This window comes from Pan troglodytes, chromosome 1, assembly GCF_028858775.2.
Source record: "Pan troglodytes isolate AG18354 chromosome 1, NHGRI_mPanTro3-v2.0_pri, whole genome shotgun sequence".
NCBI lineage: Eukaryota > Metazoa > Chordata > Mammalia > Primates > Hominidae > Pan > Pan troglodytes.
The window spans coordinates 149,264,242-149,280,032 of NC_072398.2; the positions used below are offsets into that span (position 1 = coordinate 149,264,242).

Sequence of the window (15,791 nt, forward strand, 5' to 3'; positions counted from 1 at the left end):
GTACATAAATGTCATAATTAGAATCCATGTCAGTAACTAGGTTTAGTTTACAGGTTAAACTTTTCTGTATTATTAATTTCTAACTTTATCACAAAGAAGTGCTTACATGTTATTAACAATGAAATTAAACACTAAAGGATAATTTTTTTTTTTTTTTTTTTTTTTTTTTTGAGATAGAGTCTGGCGCTGTAGCCCAGGCTGGAGTGCAGTGGCACGATCTCGGCTCACTGCAACTTCCGCTTCCCGGGTTCAAGCGATTCTCCTGCCTCAGCCTCTCAAGTAGCTGGGATTACAGGTGCCCGCCACTATGCCCAGCTAATGTTTGTATTTTTAGTAGAGACGGGGTTTCGCCATGTTGGCCAAGCTGGTCTCAAACTCCTGACCACAGGTGATCTGCCTGTCTCCCCCTCCCAAAGTGCTGGGATTACAGGCATAAGCCACCGCACCCAGCCAAGGATAAAATGTTTTAAAATATAGTTTTACATGCAAAAGAGATTGAGAATAAAAAAGCAAAAGGGCAAAAAAAGAATGAAAGAATTCCAAAGTTTGAAGTCTTTTATGAGTCTGATTCTGAATTTAATCTTTTTTCATCTAATTCTTGCTCACTTACCCTCCCTTTTTTTTCCAGTGTGTTTGTGATTTCTAACTGTGGGCGTATACTCCTGGAATTTTATCTGTGAGAATTCTTAGAGGGATAGGATAAGGTTGCACTCTCATGGGGGGATTTTCTTTTGATTCAAAAGGCACAAATGAGGACCAGTGTAACTAGATTCTTATCTTGGACTCTTTAGACCATTAAGAGTGTGTGAATTCTTGCTGAAAACACAGTAAGGTTGGTTTATGATCATGAATTTTTAAGAGAGTTTTTTTTCCTCTTTAGTTATACATTGAAGTAAGACTTGCAATTTTCCTTGCACTCCTCTATGCGATGCATTTATTTGTAGATAAGGTTAATGATAAGGATATATCTATTTTGCATGCCAGCACTAAGCCCTGGGCTTTGTGACTTTCCCCCTATGCTAGCAGGGACATGAAAACTGAAATTCAGATTCACCCCATTCAGTAAATGTCTTTAAGGTGAAAGAGGATGCTCAGCAATTCTTTGTGAGAAAAATTATATTATCCTCTAAATCAATGTAGGGAAAACATTTGATGAAATTCAATATTTATTAAAGATAAAAACTCAAAGCAAACTACAAATAAAAGAAGAATCCCTTAACTTGATAAAGGAGATCTACAAAAAACCAACAACTTAATGGTGAACTGTTCAAACTACTTTCTTTTAAAAATCAGGAAAACACAAAGTTTTCCATAATCATCATCTCTATACAATACTGGACTAGAGGTCTAGTTACTAGAGTATGTAAGAAAAAAATGAAAGTATAAAGGCTAGAATGAAATAAATTGTTAATACAGGAAATCCAAGAGAAAATACACATAAGTTTTGAGAATTAATAAGAAAGTTTAGGTTTCCCAAATAGAAATAAAAATATAAAAATTAATTGTACTTCTATGTATGGAAACAAATTCTTTTTAAAAATAAATAACTACACGTATATAATTTAAAAATATTTTGTAAAAAAGGTATTTAAGAGTAAATCTAACAAATTTATGGGGGAATAAATCCTTTTTGAAAAACATTATTGGCCGGGCGCTGTGGCTCACGCCTGTAATCCCAGCACTTTTGGGAGGCCGAGGCGGGTGGATCACCTGAGGTCAGGAGTTTGAGACCAGCCTGACCAACATGGAGAAACCCCATCTCTACTAAAAATACAAGATCAGCTGGGCGTGGTGGCGCATGCCTGTAATCCCAGCTACTCGGGAGCCTGAGGCAGGAGAATGGCTTGAACCCAGGAGGTGGAGGTTGCAGTGAGCCAAGATCGCGCCATTGCACTCCAGCCTGGGCAACAAGAGCAAAACTCTGTCTTAAAAGGAAACGAAAAACATTGAAAAAAGGCAGCCGGGCGCGGTGGCTCACGCCTGTAATCCCAGCACTTTGAGAGGCCAAGGCGGGCGAATTACAGAGCCAGGAGTTCAAGACCATCCTGGCCAATATGCTGAAGCTCCATCTCTACGAAAAATACAAAAATTAGCCAGGTAGGGTGGCAGGTGCCTGTACTCCCAGCTACTTGGGAGGCTGAGGCAGGAGAATCGCTTAAACCTGGGAGGCAGAGGTTGCAGTGAGCAGAAATTCTGCCACTGTACTCCAGCCTGGGCTATAGAGCAAGACTCGGTCTCAAAAAAAAAAAAAAAAAAAAAAAAAAAAAAAGCTGGGTGCAGTGGCTCATGCCTGTAATCCCAGCACTTTGGGAGGCTGAGGCAGGTGGATCACCTGAGGTCAGGAGTTCAAGACCAGCCTGGCCAACATGGTGTGAAACCCCGCCTCTACTAAAAATACGAAAATTAGCTTGGTGCCTGTAATCCCAGCTACTTGGGAGGCTGAGGCAGGAGAATCACTTGAACCTGAGGGGCGGAGGTTGCAGTGAGCTAAGATCTTGCCATTGCACTCCAGCCTGGATGACAGAGCAAGACTCCATCTCAAAAAAAAGAAAAAGAAAAGAAAAACGTTACTGAAAATCTAAATAAATGGAAGAGTTGAACATATTCTTGTATTGAAACACTAAAAGTGGTAAGAAAGATGTAATTTCCCTTCAGATTGATCTGTATATACTAACAAATTTCAATCAAGTTTTGTGAGTGTAGAAAGAAGCAGTGACAAGCTTCTTCCAAGATTTGTATAGAAGAGAAAAAGGCCATGGTAGCCAAGATATTGCTGAAGAAGAGCAAGAGAGAACTTATTAGATATTTTAAATTATTATACAATTATAATAATTTAGGCAGTATAATATTGGTAAAGGGATAGACAAATTGACCAGTAGAATAAAACAAGGAGCCACAAATTAGTTTATATATTTGGAAACTTGATTCATAAAAAGTCTAGCTTTGAAGATTAGTGGGGAAATATAAACTATTCAACACATGACACTAACACTATAGTTTCTTGTTTTTAAAATGTATTACTACTCACAGCATACACAAAAACCAATGTCAAATAGGTTAAATACTTAAATGTAGAAATGCAAAATGCTAAAACACAGATAAGGGAATGCTTTCTTGAGTAGGAAATGCAGGATACAAGCAAAAAAGAAAAGTTTATGAAGTTTAGCTGCTTTAAGATTAAGAACTCTGTTCATGAAAGGGCACCTTAAAGAAATGAAAAAACAATGCACAAATTAGAAAGAGACATTTGTTACAAAAATAAAAAACAGTAGATTAGTACAGATATTATCTACAAATCAGTTAGTAGAAGATAATTCAATTTTTTTTTTTTTGAGACGGAGTCTCACTCTGTCGCCCAGACTGCAGTGCAGTGCCGCGATCTCTACTCAGCAACCTCCGCCTCCTGGGTCCAAGTGATTCTCCTGCTTCAGCCTCCCAAGTAGTTGGGATTACAGGTGCACACCAGTGCGCTCGGCTAATTTTTGTATTTTTTTTTTTAGTAGAGACGGGGTTTCACCGTGTTGGCCAGGCTAGTCTCAAACTCCTGACCTCAAGTGATCTGCCTGCCTCGACCTCCCAAAATGCTGGGATTACAGGCATGAGCTACCTTGCCTGGCCTAATTTTTAAAATTGGTTAAAAAGAAGGCTGGGTGCTATGGCTCACACCTGTAATACCAGCACTTTGAGAGGCTAAGGCAGGAGGATTGCTTGAGCTCGGGAGTTTGAGACCAGCCTGAACAACATAGTGAGACCCTGTCTACATAAAAAATTTAAAAATTAGCTGGGCATGTGGTATGCACCTGTAATCCCAGCCAGTTGGGAGGCTGAGGCCAGAGGATTGCTTGAGACCTGGAAATTGAGGCTGAAGTGAGCTGTGATTGTACCACTGCACTCCAGCCTGGGCAATACAGTGAACCTTCTCTCAAAAAAAAAAAAAAAAAGAGGTACTTCATAGAACAGGAAATGCTAATTGTCAGCAAAATGAGAAAAGGTGCTCAATCTCATTGGTAATCAAATATTGAAAATTAAAACTTTGAGTAGTATTTATTTCACATTGACAAATTAATAAAAACTCTGGCTACCTAGGTGCAGTAGCTCACACCTATAACCTCAGCAGATTATAGCTGGGAGTACCGCTTGAGGCCAGGAGTTCAAGACCAGCCCTGGCAACATAGTGAGACCCCTGTCTACACAAAAAATTTTAAGAATTAACTGGTTGTGGTGGTAAGAGTCTGTAGTCGTAGTTACTCAGGAAGCTGAGGTAGGAGGATCACTTGAGCCCAGGAGTTCAAGTTTGTGGTGAGCCAAGATGGCACCACTGCACTGCAGCCTGGGCAACAAAGTGAGGTCTTGTCTCTAAAAATAATAAAAATAAATACATTTAAGTATCTTACAATATTAAGTGCTAGCTAGGATATAGAGAAATCATAATATTTATCTTTATACTCCTAGTAGGAGTGTAACATTGTTACTGTGTACAACAGTTGTGAATTATCTAATAAATTTGAAATTTTTCATACTCCATGACCCAGCAATTTCTTTTTTTTTTTTTCTTTCTTTTTTTTTTTTGAGACAGGATCTCACTTCATCCAGGCTAAAGTGAAGTGGTATGATCACAGCTCACTGCAGCCTCCATTGTCCCTCTCACCTCAGCCTCCCGGGTAGCTGGGACTACAGGCACTTGCCACCATGCCTGGCATATTTTTGTATTTTTCATAGAGATGGGGTTTCACCATGTTGCCCAGGCTGATCTCCAGCTCCTAGGTTTAAGTGATCCTCCTGCCTCGACCTCCCAAAGTGCTAAGATTACAAGCGTGAGCCACCATGTCCAGCCGCAATTTCATTTTTAAGTAGGCATCTAGAGACTGATCTTTTAACCTCATCCTATTAACATTTTAGGCCAGATAATTCTTTGTTTGTGGGGCTATCCTGTGCCTTATAGGATGTTTATCATTAACTGGGGACATTTAGTAGCACTTTCTAGTTACGACAAGTAAAAATGTTTGCAGATATTGCCAAGTATTCTCTAGGGAGCAAAATCATCCCAGGTTAAGAACCACTGCCCTGTATAAATTTTTGCACATATCTACTTATAAATTTGCAAGACTGGTCATAGAAGCACTGTGTGTAATAATAATAATAAAAACAAAAAACAAAAAACTGAAGGCAACCCAAATATGCATTAATGTTAAAGGAAGACTAATAAATCTTACAATAGAATACTATACAAGTAAACTAATGAATTATAGCTATGTGCTTCAAAGTGTTGAAACTCAGGAACTTAATGTTGAGTAGAAGAGTCATAGATAAATACAACTTTCTATTTACATATTGTTGCAAAACATAAACAACAATTATATATTTCAGGATGCAAATATATGAGGTAAAATTATAAAAAAAAGCAAGGGATAGAGAAAATTCAGGATAATGTTTAGCTCGGATTAAAGAAGGGTTAAAGAACTGTAGAAGGGTACACTGAAAGCTTGAAAGGGCATTATAATGTGTTTTTCTTAAACTGGTTGGTGGTACATGGGTATTCATGATCTGCATTTCTTTTTCTTTTTTTTTTTTTTGAGACGGAGTTTTGCTCTTGTTGCCCAGGCTGGAGTGCAATGGTGCAATCTCTGCTCACTGCAATCTCCGCCTCCTGGGTTCAAGTGATTCTCGTGCCTCAGCCTCCTGAGTAGCTGGGATTATAGGCATGTGCCACCATGCCCGGCTAATTTTGTATTTTTAGTAGAAACAGGGTTTCTTTATGTTGGTCAGGCTGGTCTTGAACTCCCGACCTCAGGTGATCTGCCCGCTTCGGCCTCCCAAAGTGCTGGGATTACAGGCGTGAGCCACCATGCCCAGCCCTGTATTTCTTACATATGTATTAGAAATTTTATTTTTTTAGCTACTAAATATTTTTTAGAATTGTAAAGGAAGTAGTTTAACCTTCTAAACTACGTAATACAATTAATAACACATCAAAAATATCTATTTACTTTTAAAATATTTTGATGTGTATATTTGAAGATATAAAATGGCAATAAATCATTTCAGAAGCCAACTTACGATATTGTTTAGGAAAGTTGGGAGAATAAAACAAAATGGGCTAACCACTCATCAAGAAAGGTATTCTGTCTTCAAAGGCAATGGCTACTAACAGATAACATATTCAACTAACTGCTTTAAAAGCAAGACCATTAAAAAATAAATAAATAAATAAAAACAGGATAATGTAATGGCAGTAATCAGCACTCAGAGTGAACTCCCTCTTGTAAAAAAGCTCATCAATTGTTTTTTTGCTGATTAAAATGAATATTATTCCTGTGAAATGAACCAAAAAGTTGTATGAAACCGGAAATCCCAAAAGAGAACTATAATCTACAAGAATAATTGCATGCAATTTTAATTGAAGGAAAAGGAGAGGACTGTTTTTATCTTTGCTTTTTTCACATCTTAAAAGTAATCAACCTGTTGGCCAATTAACAATTCTTTTATATTATTATTGTCTGACCTAAAAATTGACACTTGATAAATTGGAAACTTGTGAAATTTTAAGATTAATGACAAAATGACTATTGGCTATAGCTGACTATAATGTGGAGCTTTTGTCCTTAATGAAATAAGGTAATAAATCATTATTAACACTTTCAGAAATAAAGTATGTTTTACTGTTGTTCATTGACGTGCATATATCATGACTATTAACATAAATATGCATTCAACCTTTATTCATTAAGTACAACCAGAATTGGAAATGAGAGGATCTATTTTGTTGAAGGGCAAATTAATTACATTAAAATATTTATTTTATTTTCTCATCAGTATCTTAGAAAAAATTGGAATGCTGAAGATTTATTCTGTTTTGAAGTTCAGCTTTAATAATACATGTCAATAAAATATATATTTGCATTTCAATTTAGTTTACATATTATTCAGAACTTTGTCTGTTTGGTTAAATTAGCACACTTACAAATCAGAAAGAAATAGTTTGAATGAGCAGTATTTTATTTATTCAATAATTTGTTACATTGCCCCTGATTTTGGTTATAGACAAGAGGTTAATTTTGTTCATTTTTCTTCTAAAATGTCATGATATGTTGGACTAAAGAGTTTACCGAGTACATGCAAAAAAGGAAATTATATATTTAAATATTTGATTTCCCAGTATAACAAATTAGTAATTTGGCAGTCTAAACCTATTAGAAATATAAATTTCCATATACAAATCTGTGTAAATTTGGCTCCCCGCTCTTTAGGAAAGATTGATACTAGATTTTATCTTATAGGTCATTTACAATGTTATCTCATTCAGAGTAAAGTGAAAAAATTCAGGTTAAATTTTTTGGTACATTTAAAAATAGTAACATAGAAGGAATATTATCAAAATACACAATATATAATCCCTTATTTACACAATACAATTTGGAAAAGACTTTCAACAAAATATGGATGAGACTTTCACTTATGTGAATTTTACAAATGAATGAAATTTACCCCTTTAATCATTACAGTCTTTTTCATTCTAATGACTCCAAGTCTCTCAATGTTATTTTATGCTATGTATATTCAATTTAAGGATATGTAATTTTATTGTAAAATTCTTGGTCTAGAAAGAAATTTAAGATTTTATTTTAAAAATCTTATAGTATAACCCTCTACTTTAACCACTCAGGAATTTTAAACCTATGTATATGATGTATCTTACTGAAAATCATGCAGCTAATCTTGGTCCCTCAATTCTTACTGTTGGTGAATAGCTGAAAATACTCTTTAACTCCTTAATGCATTCCTCCTAGTCTCTCCTAGGTTTTATAGTAATCCTTCTAGTTTATAGCTACATAATTAGAGAAACAATTATGTTATAATTTTATGTAAACTGAGAACTAATATGATGGAAAGAAAAACTTGGGAAGCATTTATGTGAACAATATTAGATGCATGCTAGAGACTTTTTTCCTAAATTTCTTCTAAAATTTTTGGCTTAGTTCTAGAGAGCTAAAGTGTCAAGACAGTAAGATATAACTAAAATTTATACATTTATGCTAAGTTCTGCCCTATAATAAATTGCTCTTGAGCAGAATTTTTAATATCAAAAATATTCTAATAGTGCCATTTATTATTAATAATAAACGATTTATTAACATTATTTTAGGTTAAAAGCATTTTTTGATAAAATTTCTTTATATTTGCCTAGTTATCTCCTTTTTTTTTTTTTTTTTTTTTTTTTTTTTGACAGAGTCTCGTTCTGTCACCCAAGCTGGAGTGCAGTGGTGCAATCTCAGCTGACTGCAATCTCCACCTCTTGGGTTCACGTGATTCTTCTGCCTCAGCCTCCTAAGTAGCTGGGACTACAGGCGTGTGCCACCAAGCCTGGCTAATTTTTGTTTCTTTGTGTTTTGTTTTGTTGTTGTTTTTTTGATACAGAGTCTCACTGTCGCCCAGGTTGGAGTGCAGTGGCACGATCCTGGCTCACTGCAACCTCCGCCTCCTGGGTTCAAGCGATCCCCCTGCCTCAGCCTCTGGAGTAGCTGGGATTACAGGCGTGCGCCACCACGCCCAGCTAATTTTGTATATTTAGTAGAGAAGGGGTTTCACCATGTTAGCCAGGCTGATCTCGAACTCCTGACCTCAGGTAATCCGCCCGCCTCCGTCTCCCACAGGCGTGAGCCACCGCGCCCAGCCCCTATTTTTTATATTTTTAGTAGAGACGGGGTTTCACCATATTGGCCAGGCTGGTCTCGAACTCCTGAACTTGTGATCTGCTCACCTCAGCCTCCCAAAGTGCTGGGATTACAGGCGTGAGCCACCACACCTGGCCCTTTTTTTTTTTGAGACTGAATCTTGCTCTGTCACCGAGACCGGAGTGCAATGGTGCAGTCTTGGCTCACTGCAACCTTCGCCTCCTGGGTTCAAACGGTTGTCTTGCCTCAGCCTCCCAAGTAGCTGGGATTATAGGGACTCACCACCATACCCAGCTAGCTAATTTTTATATTTTTAGTAGAGATGGGGTTTCACCATGTTGACCAGGCTGGTTACAAACTCCTGACCTTAGGTGATTCTCCTGCCTCGGCCTCTCAAAGTGTTGGGATTACAGGCGTGTGCTACCATGCCCAGCTGAAGATTTTTTTTTTTTAATTGGTTATCCAGTTGGCACAAAGAAGTATTTCCCAATTTTATATGTATGTATTTATCTAACAAATATGCTCTTTTGAATAGCTTATTATTCAAATAATGTTTTTGTTCTGGTTATAAAAATAATATCTATTTATTATAGGAAATGCAAAAAATGAAGAATTAAGACAATGAAACTACTTATATTCCCATTCTTTTGTGTACCTTTTGTGTCTTTTTTCCTTTTTTTTTTTTTTTTTGAGATGGAGTCTGGCTCTGTCACCCAGGATGGAGTGCAGTGGCACTCGGCCCACTGCAAGCTCCACCTCCTGGGTTCACGCCATTCTCCTGCCTCAGCCTCCTGAGCAGCTGGGACTACAGGGGCTCGCCACCACACCTAGCTAATTTTTTGTATTTTTAGTAGAGATCGGGTTTCACCGTGTTAGCCAGGATGGTCTCGATCTCCTGACCTCGTGATCTGCCTGCCTCGGCCTCTCAAAGTGCTGGGATTACAGGCATGAGCCACCGCGCCTGGCCTTTTGTGTCTTTTTTCTAAGCCCAAGATATACTGCCAAGTCTCTCTCCTCTGTCTATATAAGCGCACATGCACACAACATGTAATGTATGTAGTTCTGTACCCTGTTTTTTCACTTAACCTAACACTTTGATGTCAAAGTGATTTTTTTTTCTACAATGAGAAATTCCTTCTTTTTATAGGGAATACTCTTAAACCACTGGAAAAATAAAAGAGCATCATAGGAGACAGTAATAACTTCCTAGGAAATATCATTTTACACTGACCTTTCCCATATAATAAGATTAATTTTTAGTATTTGAATTGTAAAGAGGTTATGATAAAGACTAAAACTAAATATTTCCTGTTTAAGTCATAAAAATATAAAGACAACGAAACTATATGTTTAACCAAAATCATATAGTGGCTAGCTTGCCTAGAAGTTATGATATATACTTTTAGAAAATAAATATTTTAAAATTCACAGATGCTGCAAAGCCCCAGTCAAACATAAATTACAATTAGTTTTTATGTAACAGTAACAATTCCAAAGGACTCTTACCAATTCTCAATTTGTATCACAGATAACGCTTTCTTTTTCTGCTCGTGGAATGTAAACCACATTTATTTCTATATCTGTGTATTTTAAAATAAATTACCCCAGAAAACAAAATGTTGGATATACTATGTTCAACTGCAATCCCACAGAGAAAGCAAAACCTTGTATTTCCTGTAAAAATCCTGTAGTATATTTGGCGAAAATTTTGGAATAATTATAGAATTTGAATAGAGCATCCATTTATTTGCAAAAGTATAAACTACATTGTAATTATCAGATGACTCAATACATTTAGTAAATGATACTCCAATTTTATTATAATAATTCACCTTTTCTTGTTCGTGTTCAGTACTATCAAATACAGAAAGAACTCTTTACTTACCATTCTGGGAAAGATGAAATTTTTCATTGTGCCATAAATACCCTGGAAAGTAAAGAAAATATTATTATTTATTATACCTCCATCCACAGGGATCCTAACTGCCAAATGTAATACACCAGCAGCAAAACAAAAATAAAGTAAATCTATAGCAGAAAACACAAATCAGTGTTCTAAGAATTCTTGAACATATATTATATGACTATGAACAGAGCTACCATAAGATTAAGCACTTGTTTTGATAAGTACTTTCAAATACAGGAATAAACTATTTTATTTTCCACAAAGGAAATATTGTAGAATTAGGAGAACATTGTCAATATATTTTTTTTTCACTCAGCCCTTTAGCTCATTTGAAGTTTTTATTGAGAGAGATGAGACAGGTTTAACTAAAACTCTTTAAGAGAAAATATGCTTTTCTCACATCCTGATAATTAATGCTATTAATATTGATCAGTTTTTTAAAGTATAATAAACCTAATTTGGAGAAAAATACACTGAGATCATATCTCTCTGTTAAAACTATATAATGGCTAAGGAAATTTTAATAGATATATATGAAGGAGATTTGCTTGAATTTTCTCAATAGTGATATTTCAGACCTTTAGAAATTTTTTCTAGTGAAGTAATTTTGAATAAACATTATGATGTGTTAAGATATCTTTGGAATCATTATTCCCAAGAAAGATATTGTTTCTGTAAATGAAAACTAGCTAAAATTTCAAACTATAAACCCTAATGTTCCCAAATTAAAAAGTTGGTTTTTGTTGTTGTTTTTGTTGTTGAAGAATAAAACTGGGATTTGAAGGATGTCCTACTTAGATTTTCACATAGAAAATACCTTCTTTTTTAGACAATTTTTCTCTTAAAAATTTAAATACTAAATATGGAAGTCAAATTTTGTAATGATTCAGGAATTCTCCCTATGACAATAGTTTAAGGAAATTATTAGTTTGTATTATTTGTAAATAATAATAATTCCTTTCAAAATTTTATATGTATTGATTTTTAATGCAAGCTCTTAATGTAAAAAAATTTAAACAGAAATACTTTATTTTACATGGAATTTATTTCTGAAGATTATCAATACAATTTTGATATTATAACTCATATCAATCTGCTAAAAAAAAAAAGTATTTTTAAGCACCAGCTCCTGAAGAGGGCAGCACGTTCTAGATATTATTGAATTCTAAGCTCAAATGTGACAGCTTTGGCTTTAGTATACTTTTTTTAAGAACTAAAGGGGAAAACATTGATATTTTTTATAGATGTCTGTCCCCATGATATAATAAACCAGCAGAAAGTTTAGGCAGACCAAGGTCAAAACTGTATTTGATTATTAAAAGAGAACATTCAAATTAGACACCTAAAGCAATGTATTTAGAAAAGAAACAAAATACTAGTAAGGAGACATTCCATGAGGAATGTGTTTTATCTTAATACGGTAGATAACTTTTTCTATTGGCAGTGCGTTGACTATCAAAACTACTAAAGGGGTTAGATTTAATTATCTCACTTCTTGCACATTTCATCTCAATTGCTATGGCAACATTCAGTTGCCTCAGCAGCTATGCACACTTTAATCAGATATTTCCTCCTCATTTCTCTATGAGCCAAACTGTGTAGTCAAATTTACAACCAAGTCCTGATGAATCTGATAACACCTCTAACAATTTAATGGGCAACTTGCCTCCACCCACACATATAAATGTTTTCAGAGAGGCTTATAACTATTGGACAAGTATAAGACTTGATAAGAATATATGTTTGGACTTTCCTACTTCATTGATTTAAAAAAGAATTTTTTTTGCTCTTTTCTCTACCATTTCTTTTTTTAGAAGTTTTTCACCAATTTGAAACTCACTCCAGCCAGTCACTACCTTGGGTCCCCTATCCTCACTAAGAGAGTGCATGAGTAAAGGAAACAACCTCCAGTGTTCAAATGTCAATTCTCATCAACAAGTCTATTGAATTATTTACCTTTTATCTGAACATACTTGGAACTGGCACATCAAAGAGCCATTTTCTATTTCTTGAATACAGGTCAGAGAAGGAAGGAAAATAAAGATAAAGCAAAATCTGATAGAGGAGGAAAAGTGTAGAATATTATACTTAAACAGATGTCCAAGCATGAAGGAAATTTGATCAAGCTTCAGTAATACAGCAGTTTTAATGAGAAAGAAAAGCATGATGCATTAAGTTGTTGATGACACTTTGGTGAATATTAAACATCTACATTGTTGGACAAGTCATCACTTTAGTATTTGGTAAAAGACTAGAAAAAACTTTTGTGGACATATAAGGAACATTCAAACTGTCCTGAATTCTGATTTAAAATGTTAGTTAATTATACTTTCATAAATGTTTTGAATTTTGCAAGTAGTAACTAAATTTTAATTTGATACTGTATGGTAAAAATTTTTTAAACTCTAAGAAGCAAAGTGATCTAAGGTCTTTCTAACAGTTTTAATGGCTGCTAAAATTTGTATTTAGATAGCAATCATTTTTATCCTGAAGTTGTGATAGTTCTCTGGTGAGAAGTTTTACTCCAGTAGCTGACAGTAATATTTCAGCATGTTTTTTCAATCACCACTTAGTAGTGTCTAGTAATATTTTCATTAAGAGGCAACCAAAAAGATGCTTTCTGTAGCTGGATTTATCACTCTGATGTGTAAAGAGCAAATTCTAGATTATGTCTTATGTATTACAGATGGCTAATTACAGCAAACAAAATCTAATCAAACCTGGAAAAGATTATATTTAAAGTGCAGGTCTTATATATTTTTAACTATAATTGAGGTCAGTATTAGCAGACTGTATTCAAAATGTGGTTATTGAAAAGCTAACTTCTCATTAATGATACAGTTTGGAAGCCCTGTAACCTTAGGAGTAGCGGAAGGAATAAGCGAAGTTTAATTAAAAATATATATACATATAAAGGAAGCATGGAACCTATCTTCAAATATTTGAAGGTCTCTTTATGTAATGGAGACAGTAAATTTCTTAGAAAACTAAGACAAATGGTAGGAGTTCCTGAGAATTGGATTCCAGCTCTGTATTTAAAACTTGAAAACAATTAGAATAGCTTAAACAATGGCATAAGCCATGAAGCAGCAATTCCTTTGTGTAGGCATATTCCATGAAATGTTAGCATATGAACTCTTTATTTTCCGTTCTTAAATTCTGAGACAACATTGTAGAAAAGGTGATAGAACCACGCCACAGATTTAGATCTAGGAATTAAGGTGAGCTACTTCTTAATGAATTTTTCAAATACCAATGCTTTATGTTAGTATGGAAACCTAGCAATGAACTGCAAACAGCATATTCAGCAGCAAGTTGGCAAATCCTACTCTGGAGAAACAGACTAAATGAGAAAAACAAACAGGTCTTAGTGAAGTTATCTAAAACCTCCAAGGAGACATATAAATCGGCCCTAATTGGCATTCATTCAAGAACCTCAGGAGATGCCAGGGAGTGAGTAGAGGTGAGGAATGAGTTCCCCTTTCAGTCTTGACTTGGCTCTTGTACCTAAAACTGGGGTGCCGCCAGACAACTCTTATGCTGCTGCTTATGTTAGACTTGTTCTCTGGATGAAAGGAAGATTTTGGCACCATCCTCAAACTCTATGTTCACTTAAGAAATAATAATTGCTCAATTAAGGGCCCGGAGCTTTTCTTCTGTATCCAGAGGAATTAAAAGTTGAAGACAAAATTGCACTTCATGTGGGAAAGCTCATCTTCAGCAAGAATGCTGAATAAGATAAAGGAACGTTGTAACCAATTTGAAGGTTATAAATATAAAGTAATTGCTGATTCTTGAATCAAAGTAATGTGCATTTTTCATGTAACATTAGATCTTGTAAAGTTCTAGTTTATGTTCCTTGGAAATCGTGTTTTTACTTAGTTTGGTTTTGAAGTTTCCTTGTGTGACTCCACTCCTGCATCACACTGAAGGAACCAAGGGGCTCACTGACGGTCTTGCACAGTATCTAATCTTACTGTACTCCAGTGCCGCCGCTTGGAGCTTGCGCCCTTTCAAAGACTGGCTATCTGCCTAAGCATCTGTTTCTACCTAAAGAGCTGGTGAGTAGTTTTGCAACAAGAAAAGCTAACTTTTGATAAAATAAAAGCTTCAGCCAAATTAACTTTAAAGTAGTTTAACTGAGCAATGAACAATTCATGATTCGGGCAGCCCCTAGATTCACAGCAGATTCACAGAGACTCCAGTGTAGCCACGTGATGGAAGAAGATTTATAAACAAAAAAGGGAAGTGATGTACAGAAATTGGCAGTGAGGTACAGAAACAGCTGGATTGGTTACAGATTGGTGTTTACCTTATTTGAACACAGTTTGAACACTTAGCAGTCTATGAGTGGCTGAAATTTGGCCACTGTGATTGGCCAAGACTCAGTTATTGTTACAGGCTCATACTCCTAAGTTAGGTTTTCAATTTTGTCTATTAATCTAGGTTACAATTCATCCACAAGGACTCAAATATAGAAGTACAGGGTCCCTCTCAGGCCGTATTTAGTTTCCTTTAACACTTTTATTTTTACTGTTAAAGAATATGGGATGTTACATACTTCATTAAGTATTTTATTTCCCCTGCCCCTCCAGACCCTTTCAAATCAAACCTTTACATTAACTTAGGTTGGTTAAAATTCCTCCTGCTGAGGTTTTGCTAGCAAATGGTCATGAAGCTTGTTTCCAAATGCTCACCCACAAAAGCTTTTACTAGCCAATTCCATTTGGTTGGCTGTACTCCAACACAGTCTCTGGTGATAGCAAACATTAGCTACAGAGAAAAGAAACTTCCATGGCACCCTGGAGGAACTTTTTGATCCAAAAGACACTCCTAGTAAACCAAAGTGTCACTACAACTTCATGAACGTTTCCTTATGTCATGAATAACAGTAGGAGGAAAGGGTGGCTACATTTCTGAAATGGTTGTTCCACGTGTGTAAACCTAGTCCCCAACTTGAGATCAAAGAGTGTCTTCAATCAACAAGTATTTATTTAGTGCCTATCATGTCTAAAATTTAAGAAGTCAGAAAAGGACAAATAGGAGCTATTGTAAAATTTTGTTATTTGTTGAATGAATGGAGAAAGACATATTGCTGGCCTATAAAAATATCACAATTACCTATAGGAGGGAAAATTAACATGAAACAAAACACAACATCTCTTTGTCACGTCTGTAACAGTTAAAGTAGTTCATCTGTTTCAAACTACAAA

The 15,791-nt window shown here is 35.5% G+C and overlaps 1 protein-coding gene across 11 annotated transcripts in view; it reads right to left on the bottom strand.

Annotated features, from left to right (window-relative positions):
- Positions 1-15,791, bottom strand: part of ADGRL2 (adhesion G protein-coupled receptor L2) — a 682,398-nt gene that overhangs the window by 220,394 nt on the left and 446,213 nt on the right. For all 11 annotated transcript variants that reach the window (XM_054683454.2, XM_054683462.2, XM_054683492.1 and 8 more), the window contains one exon: positions 10,558-10,599. The gene's annotated coding sequence lies outside the window, so the exon portion shown is untranslated. The remainder of the gene's footprint in view (positions 1-10,557; positions 10,600-15,791) is intronic.